This window comes from Salvelinus alpinus, chromosome 17, assembly GCF_045679555.1.
Source record: "Salvelinus alpinus chromosome 17, SLU_Salpinus.1, whole genome shotgun sequence".
Classification (NCBI taxonomy): domain Eukaryota; kingdom Metazoa; phylum Chordata; class Actinopteri; order Salmoniformes; family Salmonidae; genus Salvelinus; species Salvelinus alpinus.
This window is the reverse complement of record NC_092102.1, coordinates 38,783,472-38,799,107: the sequence shown is the minus strand read 5'-3', so window position 1 is coordinate 38,799,107 and position 15,636 is coordinate 38,783,472. Positions and strand designations below refer to the sequence as shown.

At 44.9% G+C, this 15,636-nt stretch overlaps 1 long non-coding RNA gene across 1 annotated transcript; it reads left to right on the top strand.

The window, feature by feature from the left end:
• Nucleotides 1-440: 440 nt before the first annotated feature.
• Nucleotides 441-14,756, top strand: LOC139543264 (uncharacterized). Its single transcript, XR_011668647.1, has 2 exons — nucleotides 441-563; nucleotides 14,035-14,756. It is a non-coding gene; the product is annotated as an uncharacterized lncRNA (long non-coding RNA).
• The last annotated feature ends 880 nt before the right edge of the window (nucleotides 14,757-15,636 follow it).

Here is a 15,636-nt window from a genome sequence, read left to right as displayed (position 1 = left end):
TTACAGTCCCACCTTTGCACATCTCTCTGAAACTCTTCTGTTCTGCCAAAAAAACGTTTTTCCTTCCTATGTCAATGCCTGGGGAACTCCACAGTGTGTCTCTGCTGATGTCACGTCCAGGATGAGGCAGATGGCTGGGTGAAGATCACACTTTGTTCCCTGCAACAAGCAGATAAAACACACTGTCCCAACCTGCCAAACCAAACACTAACAGCTTAAGTGTGTGTGTGTGTGTGTGTGTGTGTGTGTGTGTGTGTGTGTGTGTGTGTGTGTGTGTGTGTGTGTGTGTGTGTGTGTGTGTGTGTGTGTGTGTGTGTGTGTGTGTGTGTGTGTGTGTGTGTGTGTGTGTTCTTATATTTGTTTGCCACATGCCACATGTTTATGCATAGATGCCAGTGTGTGGGTCAGTGGCAGTTGGTGCTGTTTAAGATGAAGGAAGACAATTTTCATAAGTATTTACACATTCAATACCGCCTTGCACAATCTTGCCTGCATCTAGCTGCTCTAGGGTGTAATCATAAGTTCAAGAGTTGCAAACAAGAGTTTCTGTTGGACAAATTCAGGTATGTTTATCCTCATTTCATTCCGTTTGCTTCCTTTGTCAGAAACGTTCTTCAGCAGAATTAATACACCCTTGATCACACGCAAACACAGTTCACTTTGCTTCTCCTTCATTTTTGGAAGAAACTAATTTGTTAAAAACTGTTCAGCTATTGTCTTTCTCTCTTTGAGTCAACTACTCACCACCATATATGCACTGCAGTGCTAGCTGTAGCTTATGCTTTCAGTACTAGATTAATTCTCTGATCCTGTTATATGTGTACAACATGTCAGTTCATGCTGTAAGAGCTCTGATAGGTTGGAGGATGTCCTCTGAACGTTGATATTTACTGTGTAAGTCAATGGAAGGATGTGAGATCCACGAGCCTCCTAGGTTTTTTATTGAAGTCAATGTACCCAGCGTGTGTGTCTGCATGGTAGCTTGGAGCTCTATATCCCAGCCTGTCAGGGCTCAGGAAGATGTGCTGTCACCAAGGCAGGTAGGTGGAAAAAGCAGGCACAGACTCTCTCCCCCTCGGTCACTGCTCTTCCACCTGCTGAACTGTCACATTCTTTCTTTTTCTAACTCCTCCTTTATTCTCTCTCTATATATATATACACTCATGTGCCCTAGCAAAGTAACCATCAAGGACAGTGTCTGTCAACTCACGGATAAAATAGAGCATGACATAAAAACTCATGATATGATGTAATACACTCAACTTCAAGTGGGAAACTTTTAAACTCCATTTACAAAGACACTTCTCCTCAGCTACTTAATCTTGTCACTATACGGGGTGCTGTTTCAACTTTGTAAAATATCGTCCCCAAATTAAACTGCCTCGTACTCAATTCTTGCTCGTACAATATGCATATTATTATTACTATTGGATAGAAAACACTCTCTAGTTTCTAAAACCGTTTCTCTGAGTGAAACAGAAGTCGTATGGCAGCGAAATTCCTGACAGGAACTCCAAAATCTGAAAATGTTGACTCTGTTCTAGGATCAGTTTAAAACTCTGTATGTATCCTATGGGTCGACATGAACTGCATGCACCTCCCCCTGGATGTCAGTAACCAATGAGAATTGGAATGGAGTTTCTAGGCAGATCTGAGGCCATATAAATAGGCTTGGCACGAGTGGCGCACCCTTTTCAAGATTCGCCATGACGCAAGGCAGACATCAGCATGGCTTTCTGAAAAGCTCACGTTATCGCGTTAGATATATCCGGCTGTGATTTTCTTCGATATAGGTGTTAAAAACATCATAATGTAGTTTTTTTAAACCGAGTTATATCAGTTTACATGAGTATATTTCGATTTTCGGAGTTTTCTCTGTGCTGCGCTATGAACAGTTGGACACCTCTGAGCCACATAGCTAACGTTTGCTGCTAGTTCCAAAGTTGAAGAGGACATTCTACAGCCGAGCAACGATTATTATGGACAAAGGACAACTTGCCCAAGATTCTGATGGGAGCTCATCAAAAAGTAAGAACTATTTATGATGTTAATTCGTTGTTCTGTGGAAAAATAAAAAATGATTATTCCTCCATTCATTTCGGTGGGGTCTCGCTATAACGCACCCTGTATGTCGTAGTAACGTTAATTTAAAAATCTAACACAGCGGTTGCATTAAGAACTAATGTATCTTTCATTTGCTGTCCAACCTGTATTTTTTAGTCAAGTTTATGATTATTTATTGATTAGATTAGGTGCCTCTCCAAGATGGCGCCGGCCAGATTGCCTGAAATGTTGCTACTAATCACATTGTATAACCACGATTTGTGCTGCTAAATATGCACATTTTCGAACAAAACCTATATGCATTGTGTAATATGATGTTACATGACTGTCATCTGATGAAGTATATCAAGGTTAGTCAAAAATTATATATCTTTTGCTGGATTGTTACGATCGCTAACCTTTGCTGCTGGTAAATTGCTTGTGTTTCTGGCTATTGTGGTAAGCTAATATAATGCTATATTGTGTTTTCGCTGTAAAACACTTAAAAAATCTGAAATATTGGCTGGATTCACAAGATGTTGGGCTTTCATTTGCTGTACGCTTTGTATTTTTCGGAAATGTTTCATGATGAGTATTTTGGTATTTGACGTTGGTCTCTGTAATTATTCTGGCTGCTTCAGCGCTATTTCAGATTGCAGCTGCAATGTAGAACTGTGATTTATACCTGAAATATGCACATTTTTCTAACAAAACATATGCTATACAATAAATATGTTATCAGACTGTCATCTGATGAAGTTGTTTCTTGGTTAGTGACTATTTATATCTTTATTTGGTCGAATTAGTGATGGCTACCTATGCAGGAAAAAAATGGTGGGGAAAAAAAGTTGTGTCTTTTGCTATGGTGGTTAGCTAATAGAAATACATATTGTGTCTTCCCTGTAAAACATTTAAAAAATCGGAAATGGCTGGATTCACAAGATCTGTATCTTTCATTTGGTGTCTTGGACTTGTGATTTCATGAACATTTTATTATATGATATCCCTGTAGCTTTAGGCTAGGCTATGCTAGTCTGCTTTTTTGATGGGGGGGATCCCGGATCCGGGTTTGTGACTCGTTAGAGGATAAGAACCTGTGCTGCAGTTAATCACAACATAGAACCTACAGGAAGGATCATTGTGTTAGTGTATGCGTTGATGCATACTGTGTGTGTGGGGGGAGAGGGGTCAACACCAGCCCTGTCAGTTTAGCTTAGTTAGAACATCCCAGAATAGCACATGGGGACCACGGCAACTCAGTGGGTAACACGTCCTCTGTGTGGAGAAAGTGACAAGTACAGAACTGGCATGCTGAAACTACAAGAGAGGTACTTTAGAAACAACAGACAGAGTGGGGCTTTCCATGAAGCCTCTCCAGAGAGAAGCCTGCTATTGGATCCGTTAGACAAGATGCCTGTGATTTGTTTTGTAGGAGTCAATTGTTTTGAATGACAATCGACCCACTGATGCTGAACTGGGACCCCTTGGATGTCAATGCCACTCTTTAGAATCTGATGGAATCAGTCTCTAATGATGGCACTTCATCTTTGGATAAGAGACCTCTCTCCTTAATGACCACAATGGAAATAAGTCCCAGACTTTATTGTGTGTTATCCTCAATGATTTTACTCATGTATGGCTTTTTAAAGTGTTATGTGTGCTTGTTTTTTTAAATGGTCAAATACATAAACTAAACTAAAATCCTCACAGAGAACTATACCCAGTATAGCACTGAAAGAATAAGAAACAATTGTATTTCAATGCATTCTGAGTGACCTAACCTAAAGGGAGTACACAGGACAATCCCATTTTTGATTCCACTGGGCCTTTAAAAACTTTTAAGGATCCGCCGCTTTTTTTAAATTTTCGCCTACATACCCAAATCTAACTGCCTGTATCTCAGGCCCTGAAGCAAGGATACGCATATTCTTGGTACCATTTCAAAGGAAACACTTTGAAGTGTGTGGAAATGTGAAAGGAAATTTGGAGAATATTACACAATAGATCTGGCAAAAGATAATACAAAGAAAAAAACAACTGTTTGTTTCTATTTTTTGTACCATCATCTTTCAAATGCAAGAGAAAGGCCATAATGTATTATTCCAGCCCAGCTGTCATTTATGTTTGGGCCACTAGATGGCAGCAGTGTATGTGCAAAATTTCAGACTAATCCAATGAACCATTGTATTTATGTTCAAAATTTTGTATGAAGACTGCTCAAATGTGCCAAATTTGTTTATTAATAACTGTTCATGTTCAAACTGTGTACTCTCCTCAAACAATAGCATGGTGTTCTATCACTGTAATTGCTACTGTAAATTGGAAAGTGCAGTTAGATTAACAAGAATTTAAGCTTTCTGCCAGTATCAGATATGTCTATGTCGTGGGAAATGTTCTTGTTACTTACCACTTCATGCTAATTGCATTAGTCTACGTTAGTTCAACCGTCCCGTGGAAGGGACACTGATCCCGAAGAAGATTTATTAGGAAGAAGAAAATATAGTGAACAAAAAACAAGAGTCAGAAAAAGTGGTAATGAGAATTAGAAGAAGTTATTTGCCTGCTTAAGGTTATTTAACAAGACATGAATTACTGATCTGATGATCCTTAATAATCTGAGATTTAATCTGGTAATGATTTTTTCACGGTGGTTTCCAAAATGGCACAGATATTGAATAAATAAGAGAATAATAAGGAGTATGAGATATTTGTGATTGACTTTTCCTTTTCCTTCCTGCATGTCTGGAAAAGGTCAGGAAGAGAAATCTGGAGGAGGGTCAGGAAGAGATGTAGACATGTTTGGAGGGGGGAGTCAGGAAGATATAGTGACAAGTCTGGAGGGGGGAGTCAGGAAGATATAGAGACATGTCTGGAGGAGGGAGTCAGGAAGATATACAGACATGTCTGGAGGGGGGAGTCAGGAAGATATAGAGACATGTCTGGAGGGGGGAGTCAGGAAGATATAGAGACATGTCTGGAGGAGGGAGTCAGGAAGATATACAGACATGTCTGGAGGGGGGAGTCAGGAAGATAGAGACATGTCTGGAGGGGTGAGTCAGGAAGATATAGAGACATGTCTGGAGGGGGGAGTCATGAAGATATACAGACATGTCTGGAGGGGGGAGTCAGGAAGATAGAGACATGTCTGGAGGGGGGAGTCAGGAAGATATAGAGACATGTCTGGAGGGGGGAGTCAGGAAGATATACAGACATGTCTGGAGGGGGGAGTCAGGAAGATATACAGACATGTCTGGAGGGGGGAGTCAGGAAGATATACAGACATGTCTGGAGGGGGGAGTCAGGAAGATATACAGACATGTCTGGAGGGGGCAGTCAGGAAGATATACAGACATGTCTGGAGGGGGGAGTCAGGAAGATATACAGACATGTCTGGAGGGGGGAGTCAGGAAGATATACAGACATGTCTGGAGGGGGGAGTCAGGAAGATATAGAGACATGTCTGGAGGGGGGAGTCAGGAAGATATAGAGACATGTCTGGAGGGGGAGTCAGGAAGATATACAGACATGTCTGGAGGGGGGAGTCAGGAAGATATAGAGACATGTCTGGAGGGGGGAGTCAGGAAGATATAGAGACATGTCTGGAGGGGGAGTCAGGAAGATATACAGACATGTCTGGAGGGGGGAGTCAGGAAGATATAGAGACATGTCTGGAGGGGGGAGTCATGAAGATATACAGACATGTCTGGAGGGGGGAGTCAGGAAGATATAGAGACATGTCTGGAGGGGGGAGTCAGGAAGATATACAGACATGTCTGGAGGGGGAGTCAGGAAGATATACAGACATGTCTGGAGGGGGGAGTCAGGAAAATATAGAGACATGTCTGGAGGGGGGAGTCAGGAAGATATACAGACATGTCTGGAGGGGGAGTCAGGAAGATAAACAGACATGTCTGGAGGGGGGAGTCAGGAAGATATACAGACATGTCTGGAGGGGGGAGTCAGGAAGATATACAGACATGTCTGGAGGGGGGAGTCAGGAAAATATAGAGACATGTCTGGAGGGGGAGTCAGGAAGATATACAGACATGTCTGGAGGGGGGAGTCATGAAGATATACAGACATGTCTGGAGGGGGGAGTCAGGAAGATATACAGACATGTCTGGAGGGGGGAGTCAGGAAGATATACAGACATGTCTGGAGGGGGGAGTCAGGAAGATATACAGACATGTCTGGAGGGGGGAGTCAGGAAGATATACAGACATGTCTGGAGGGGGGAGTCAGGAAAATATAGAGACATGTCTGGAGGGGGAGTCAGGAAGATATACAGACATGTCTGGAGGGGGGAGTCATGAAGATATACAGACATGTCTGGAGGGGGAGTCAGGAAGATATACAGACATGTCTGGAGGGGGGAGTCAGGAAGATATACAGACATGTCTGGAGGGGGGAGTCATGAAGATATACAGACATGTCTGGAGGGGGGAGTCAGGAAAATATAGAGACATGTCTGGAGGGGGGAGTCAGGAAGATATACAGACATGTCTGGAGGGGGAGTCAGGAAGATATACAGACATGTCTGGAGGGGGGAGTCAGGAAGATATACAGACATGTCTGGAGGGGGGAGTCAGGAAGATATACAGACATGTCTGGAGGGGGGAGTCAGGAAAATATAGAGACATGTCTGGAGGGGGGAGTCATGAAGATATACAGACATGTCTGGAGGGGGAGTCAGGAAGATATACAGACATGTCTGGAGGGGGGAGTCAGGAAGATATACAGACATGTCTGGAGGGGGAGTCAGGAAGATATACAGACATGTCTGGAGGGGGGAGTCAGGAAGATATACAGACATGTCTGGAGGGGGGAGTCAGGAAGATATAGAGACATGTCTGGAGGGGGGAGTCATGAAGATATACAGACATGTCTGGAGGGGGGAGTCAGGAAGATATACAGACATGTCTGGAGGGGGGAGTCAGGAAGATATACAGACATGTCTGGAGGGGGGAGTCATGAAGATATACAGACATGTCTGGAGGGGGGAGTCAGGAAGATATACAGACATGTCTGGAGGGGGGAGTCAGGAAGATAGAGACATGTCTGGAGGGGGGAGTCAGGAAGATATAGAGACATGTCTGGAGGGGGGAGTCAGGAAGATATACAGACATGTCTGGAGGGGGAGTCAGGAAGATATACAGACATGTCTGGAGGGGGGAGTCAGGAAGATATAGAGACACGTCTGGAGGGGGAGTCAGGAAGATATAGAGACACGTCTGGAGGGGGGAGTCAGGAAGATATAGAGACATGTCTGGAGGGGGGAGTCAGGAAGATATAGAGACATGTCTGGAGGGGGAGTCAGGAAGATATAGAGACATGTCTGGAGGGGGGAGTCAGGAAGATATACAGACATGTCTGGAGGGGGGAGTCAGGAAGATATACAGACATGTCTGGAGGGGGGAGTCAGGAAGATATACAGACATGTCTGGAGGGGGAGTCAGGAAGATATACAGACATGTCTGGAGGGGGGAGTCAGGAAGATATACAGACATGTCTGGAGGGGGGAGTCAGGAAGATATACAGACATGTCTGGAGGGGGAGTCAGGAAGATATACAGACATGTCTGGAGGGGGGAGTCAGGAAGATATACAGACAAGTCTGGAGGGGGGAGTCAGGAAGATATACAGACATGTCTGGAGGGGGGAGTCAGGAAGATATAGAGACATGTCTGGAGGGGGGAGTCAGGAAGATATACAGACATGTCTGGAGGGGGGAGTCAGGAAGATATAGAGACATGTCTGGAGGGGGGAGTCAGGAAGATATACAGACATGTCTGGAGGGGGGAGTCAGGAAGATATACAGACATGTCTGGAGGGGGGAGTCAGGAAGATATACAGACATGTCTGGAGGGGGGAGTCAGGAAGATATAGAGACATGTCTGGAGGGGGAGTCAGGAAGATATACAGACATGTCTGGAGGGGGGAGTCAGGAAGATATAGAGACATGTCTGGAGGGGGGAGTCAGGAAGATATAGAGACATGTCTGGAGGGGGAGTCAGGAAGATATACAGACATGTCTGGAGGGGGGAGTCAGGAAGATATAGAGACATGTCTGGAGGGGGGAGTCATGAAGATATACAGACATGTCTGGAGGGGGGAGTCAGGAAGATATAGAGACATGTCTGGAGGGGGGAGTCAGGAAGATATACAGACATGTCTGGAGGGGGAGTCAGGAAGATATACAGACATGTCTGGAGGGGGGAGTCAGGAAAATATAGAGACATGTCTGGAGGGGGGAGTCAGGAAGATATACAGACATGTCTGGAGGGGGAGTCAGGAAGATAAACAGACATGTCTGGAGGGGGGAGTCAGGAAGATATACAGACATGTCTGGAGGGGGGAGTCAGGAAGATATACAGACATGTCTGGAGGGGGGAGTCAGGAAAATATAGAGACATGTCTGGAGGGGGAGTCAGGAAGATATACAGACATGTCTGGAGGGGGGAGTCATGAAGATATACAGACATGTCTGGAGGGGGGAGTCAGGAAGATATACAGACATGTCTGGAGGGGGGAGTCAGGAAGATATACAGACATGTCTGGAGGGGGGAGTCAGGAAGATATACAGACATGTCTGGAGGGGGGAGTCAGGAAGATATACAGACATGTCTGGAGGGGGGAGTCAGGAAAATATAGAGACATGTCTGGAGGGGGAGTCAGGAAGATATACAGACATGTCTGGAGGGGGGAGTCATGAAGATATACAGACATGTCTGGAGGGGGAGTCAGGAAGATATACAGACATGTCTGGAGGGGGGAGTCAGGAAGATATACAGACATGTCTGGAGGGGGGAGTCATGAAGATATACAGACATGTCTGGAGGGGGGAGTCAGGAAAATATAGAGACATGTCTGGAGGGGGGAGTCAGGAAGATATACAGACATGTCTGGAGGGGGAGTCAGGAAGATATACAGACATGTCTGGAGGGGGGAGTCAGGAAGATATACAGACATGTCTGGAGGGGGGAGTCAGGAAGATATACAGACATGTCTGGAGGGGGGAGTCAGGAAAATATAGAGACATGTCTGGAGGGGGGAGTCATGAAGATATACAGACATGTCTGGAGGGGGAGTCAGGAAGATATACAGACATGTCTGGAGGGGGGAGTCAGGAAGATATACAGACATGTCTGGAGGGGGAGTCAGGAAGATATACAGACATGTCTGGAGGGGGGAGTCAGGAAGATATACAGACATGTCTGGAGGGGGGAGTCAGGAAGATATAGAGACATGTCTGGAGGGGGGAGTCATGAAGATATACAGACATGTCTGGAGGGGGGAGTCAGGAAGATATACAGACATGTCTGGAGGGGGGAGTCAGGAAGATATACAGACATGTCTGGAGGGGGGAGTCATGAAGATATACAGACATGTCTGGAGGGGGGAGTCAGGAAGATATACAGACATGTCTGGAGGGGGGAGTCAGGAAGATAGAGACATGTCTGGAGGGGGGAGTCAGGAAGATATAGAGACATGTCTGGAGGGGGGAGTCAGGAAGATATACAGACATGTCTGGAGGGGGAGTCAGGAAGATATACAGACATGTCTGGAGGGGGGAGTCAGGAAGATATAGAGACACGTCTGGAGGGGGAGTCAGGAAGATATAGAGACACGTCTGGAGGGGGGAGTCAGGAAGATATAGAGACATGTCTGGAGGGGGGAGTCAGGAAGATATAGAGACATGTCTGGAGGGGGAGTCAGGAAGATATAGAGACATGTCTGGAGGGGGGAGTCAGGAAGATATACAGACATGTCTGGAGGGGGGAGTCAGGAAGATATACAGACATGTCTGGAGGGGGGAGTCAGGAAGATATAGAGACATGTCTGGAGGGGGAGTCAGGAAGATATAGAGACATGTCTGGAGGGGGGAGTCAGGAAAATATACAGACATGTCTGGAGGGGGGAGTCAGGAAGATATACAGACATGTCTGGAGGGGGGAGTCAGGAAGATATACAGACATGTCTGGAGGGGGGAGTCAGGAAGATATAGAGACATGTCTGGAGGGGGGAGTCAGGAAGATATACAGACATGTCTGGAGGGGGGAGTCAGGAAGAAATACAGACATGTCTGGAGGGGGAGTCAGGAAGAAATACAGACATGTCTGGAGGGGGGAGTCAGGAAGATATACAGACAAGTCTGGAGGGGGGAGTCAGGAAGATATACAGACAAGTCTGGAGGGGGGAGTCAGGAAGATATAGAGACATGTCTGGAGGGGGGAGTCAGGAAGATATAGAGACATGTCTGGAGGGGGGAGTCAGGAAGATATACAGACAAGTCTGGAGGGGGGAGTCAGGAAGATATACAGACATGTCTGGAGGGGGGAGTCAGGAAGATATAGAGACATGTCTGGAGGTGGAGTCAGGAAGATATAGAGACATGTCTGGAGGGGGGAGTCAGGAAGATATAGAGACATGTCTGGAGGGGGGAGTCAGGAAGATATAGAGACATGTCTGGAGGGGGGAGTCAGGAAGATATAGAGACATGTCTGGAGGGGGAGTCAGGAAGATATAGAGACATGTCTGGAGGGGGAGTCAGGAAGATATAGAGACATGTCTGGAGGGGGGAGTCAGGAAGATATAGAGACAAGTCTGGAGGGGGGAGTCAGGAAGAGATACAGACATGTCTGGAGGGGGGAGTCAGGAAGATATACAGACATGTCTGGAGGGGGGAGTCAGGAAGATATACAGACAAGTCTGGAGGGGGGAGTCAGGAAGATATAGAGACATGTCTGGAGGGGGGAGTCAGGAAGATATAGAGACAAGTCTGGAGGGGGGAGTCAGGAAGAGATACAGACATGTCTGGAGGGGGGAGTCAGGAAGATATACAGACAAGTCTGGAGGGGGAGTCAGGAAGATATAGAGACATGTCTGGAGGGTGGAGTCAGGAAAATATAGAGACATGTCTGGAGGGGGGAGTCAGGAAGATATAGAGAAATGTTCTGGGACTCTGCTCACAAACACAAACTGACCCTACAAGTCCCCAGGACAGCAACACAATTAAACCCAACCAAATCATGAGAAATCAAAAATGTAATTACTTGAAACATTGGAAAGCACAAAAAAAGTGCAAAATGGCATGTTATTTGGCCTTAAAGAGAGAGTACACAGTGACAGAATACCTGACCACTGTGACTGACCCAAAATTAAAGAACGCTTTGACTATGTAACGATTCATTGAGCATAGCCTTGCTATCGACAGAGGCCGCCATCTGCAGACCTGGCTCTCAAGAGAAGACAGGCTATGTCCCCATTGCGATCAAAATGAAGTGGAAACCGAGAAAGACTTCCTAACCTGCCAGATATATGACCATATCAGAGACACATATTTCCCTCAGATTACGCAGACCCATAAAGAATTTGAAAGCAAATTCAATATTGCTAAACTCCCATATCTATTAGGTGAAATACCACAGTGTGCCACCACAGCAGCAAGTTGTGTGACCTGTTTCCACAAGAAAAGGGTAACCAGTGAAGCACAAACAACATTGTAAATACAACCTATATTTATCTTTGAAAGCGTTCCTGTACAAAAATCAGTTAACCACCTAACTGAGGAACTCAATTTAACCTTGCGCAATACCCTAGATGCAGTCGCACCCCTAAAAACTAAAAACATTTGTCATAAGAAACTAGCTCCCTGGTACAGAAAATAAAAAATACCCGAGCTCTGAAGCAAGCTTCCAGAATATTGGAACGGAAATGGCGCTACACCAAACTGGAAGTCTTCCGACTAGCTTGGAAAGACAGTACGGTGCAGTATCGAAGAGCCCTCACTGCTGCTCAATCATCCTATTTTTCCAACTTAATTGAGGAAAATAAGAACAATCCCAAATTTATTTTTGATACTGTCGCAAACCTACTAAAAAGCAGCATTCCCCAAGAGAGGATGGCTTTCACTTCAGCAGTGATAAATTCATGAATTTCGTCGAGGTAAAGATCATGATCATTAGAAAGCAAATTACGGACTCCTCTTTAAATCTGCGTATTCCTCAAGTTAAGTTGGCCTGCGTCTGCACAACTCTGCGAGGACATAGGATCAAGCGAGACACTTATGTGTTTTAGTACTATATCTCTTGACACATTGCTGAAAATAATCATGGCCTCTAAACCTTCAAGCTGCATATTGAACCCTATTCCAACTAAACTACTGAAAGAGCTGCTTCCTGTGCTTGGCCCTCCTATGTTGAACATAATAAATGGCTCTCTATCCACCGGATGTGTACCAAAATACCTTTTAATGGCGTCAGACCGAGGCTCTGCATCTGTCCTCGTGCTCCTAGACCTTAGTGCTGCTTTTGATACCATCGATCACCACATTCTTTTGGAGAGATTGGAAACCCAAATTGGTCTACAATGGACAAGTTCTGGCCTGGTTTAGATCTTATCTGTCGGAAAGATATCAGTTTGTCTCTGTGGATAGTTTGTCCTCTGACAAATCAACTGTACATTTCGGTGATCCTCAAGGCTCAAGGTTTTAGGGCCACTATTGTTTTCACTATATATTTTACCTCTTGGTGATGTCATTCGGAAACATAATGTTAACTTTCACTGCTATGAGGATGATACACAGCTGAACATTTCAATGAAACATGGTGAAGCCCCAAAATTGCCCTCCCTGGAAGACTGTGTTTCAGACATAAGGAAGTGGCTGGCTGCAAATGTTCTACTTTTAAACTCGGACAAAACAGAGATGCTTGTTCTAGGTCCCAAGAAACAAAGAGATCTTCTGTTGAATCTGACAATTAATCTTTATGGTTTTACAGTCGTCTCAAATAAAACTGTGAAGGACCTTGGCGTTACTCTGGACCCTGATCTCTCTTTTGACGGACATATCAAGACTGTTTCAAGGACAGATTTTTCCCATTTATGTAACATTGCAAAAATCTGAAACTTTCTGTTCTAAAATGATGTAGAAAAATGTATCCATGCTTTTGTCACTTCTAAGTTAGACTACAGTGCTCTACTTTTCGGCTACCCGGATAAAGCTCTAAATAAACTTCAGTTGGTGCTAAACACAGCTGCTAGAATCTTGACTATAACCAAAACTTGGATCATATTACTCCAGTGCTAGCCTCTACACTGGCTTCCTGTTAAGGCAAGGGCTGATTTCAAGGTTTTACTGCTAACCTACAAAGCATTACATGGGCTTGCTCCTACCTATCTTTCCGATTTGGTCCTGTTGTACATACCTTCACGTACGCTACGGTCACAAGACGCAGGCCTCCTTACTGTCCCTAGAATTTCTAAGCAAACAGCTGGAGGCAGGGCTTTCTCCTGTAGAGCTCCATTTTAATGGAATGGTCTGCCTACCCATGTGAGAGATGCAGACTCGGGCTCAACCTTTAAGTCTTTATTGAAGACTCATCTCTTCAGTAGGTCCTATGATTGAGTGTAGTCTGGCCCAGGAGTGTGAAGGTGAATGGAAAGGCACTGGATCAACGAACCGCCCTTGCTGTCTCTGCCTGGCCGGTTCCCCTCTCTCCCCTGGGATTCTCTGCCTCTAACCCTATTACAGGGGCTGAGTCACTGGCTTACTGGTGCTCTTTCATGCCGTCCCTAGGAGGGGTGCGTCACTTCAGTGGGTTGAGTCACTGACATGATCTTCCTGTCCGGGTTGGCGCCCCCTCTTGGGTTGTGCCGTGGCGGAGATCTTTGTGGTCTATACTCGGCCTTGTCTCAGGATGGTAAGTTGGTGGTTGAAGGTATCACTCTAGTGGTGTGGGGGCTGTGCTTTGGAAAAGTGGGTGGGGTTATATCCTGCCTGTTTGGCCCTGTCCGGGGGTATCGTTAGATGGGGCCACAGTGTCTCCCGACCCCTCCTGTCTCAGCCTCCAGTATTTATGCTGCAGTAGTTTATGTGTCGGGTGGCTAGGGTCAGTCTGTTAAATCTGGAGTATTTCTCCTGTCTTATCTCTCTCTCTTTTTTCTCTCTTTCATTCTCTCTTTCTCTGTCCCTTTTTCTTTCTCTCTCTCGGAGGACCTGAGCCCTAGGACCATGCCTCAGAACTACCTGGACTAATGACTCCTTGCTGTCCCCAGTCCACCTGGCCGTGCTGTTGCTCCAGTTTCAACTGTTCTGCCTGCGGATATGGAACCATGACCGGTTCACCGGATGTGCTACCTGTCCCAGACGTGCTGTTTTCAACTCTCTAGAGACAGCAGGAGCGGTAGAGATACTCTGAATGATCGGCTATGAAAAGCCAACTGACATTTACTCCTGAGGTGCTGACCTGTTGCACCCTCGACAACCACTGTGATTATTATTATTTGACCATGCTGGTCATCTATGAACATTTGAACATCTTGGCCATGTTCTGTTATAATCTCCACCCGGCACAGCCAGAAGAGGACTGGCCACCCCTCATAGCCTGGTTCCTCTCTAGGTTTCTTCCTAGGTTCTGGCCTTTCTAGGGAGTTTTTCCTAGCCACCGTGCTTCTACACCTGTATTGCTTACTGTTTGGAGTTTTAGGCTGGGTTTCTGTACAGCACTTTGTGACATCAGCTGATGTACGAAAGGCTTTATAAATACATTTGATTGATTGACTGATTATCTGTTTATTTATTTTCACTTTCATACTTCAACTATTTGTACATTGTTACAACATTGCCCTTAATATATACTGAAGAAAAATATAAACTCATCATGTAAAGTGTTGGTCCTATGTTTCATGAGTTGAAATAAAAGATCCCAGAAATTGTCCATATGCACAAAAAGCTGATTTCTATCAAATTTTGTGCACAAATGTGTTTTCTTCCCTGTTAGTGAGCATTTCTCCTTTGCCAAGATAATCCATCCACCTGATGTGACATATCAAGAAGATGATTAAACAGCATGATCATTACACAGGTGCACCTTGCGCAGGTGACAATTAAAGGCCACTCTAAAATGTGCAGTTTTGTCACACAATAAAATGCCATAGATGTCTCAAGTTTTGAGGGAGGGAGGGTGCAATTGGCATGCTGACTGCAGGAATGTCCACCAGAGCTGTGCCAGAGAATTGAATGTTAATTTCTCTACCATGAGCCACTTCCAAAGTCGTTTTAGAGAATTTGGCAGTACGTCCACCTGGCTTCACAACCGCAGATCAAGTGTAAACTCAGGACCTCCACATCCGGCTTCTTCACCTGCGGGATCATCTGAGACCTGTCACCCAAATTAAACTGAGGAGTATTTCTGTCTGTAATAAATCACTTTTGTGGGGAAAAACTCATTTCGATTGGCTGGGCCTGGCTCCTGCTCCCAAGTGGGTGGGCCCATGACCTCCCAGGCCCACCCATGGCTGCGCCCCTGCCCAGACGTGAAATCCCTAGATTAGGGCCTAGAATTTTTTTCAATTGTCTGATTTCCTTATATGAACTGTAACTCATTACATTTGTTGAATTTATTTCATATTACGTTCATATTTTGTTCAGTATAATATTTGAACTGTCTATATTCTTTTAAAACTTTTGTGTAGTGTTTACTGTTTAGTTTTTTTCCCTTGTTAATTTCCCTTTCATTTCTATTTTACTTGCTTTGGCAATATTAACATAGTTTTTCCATTCCAATAAAGCCCTTTGAATTCAACTGAATTGATG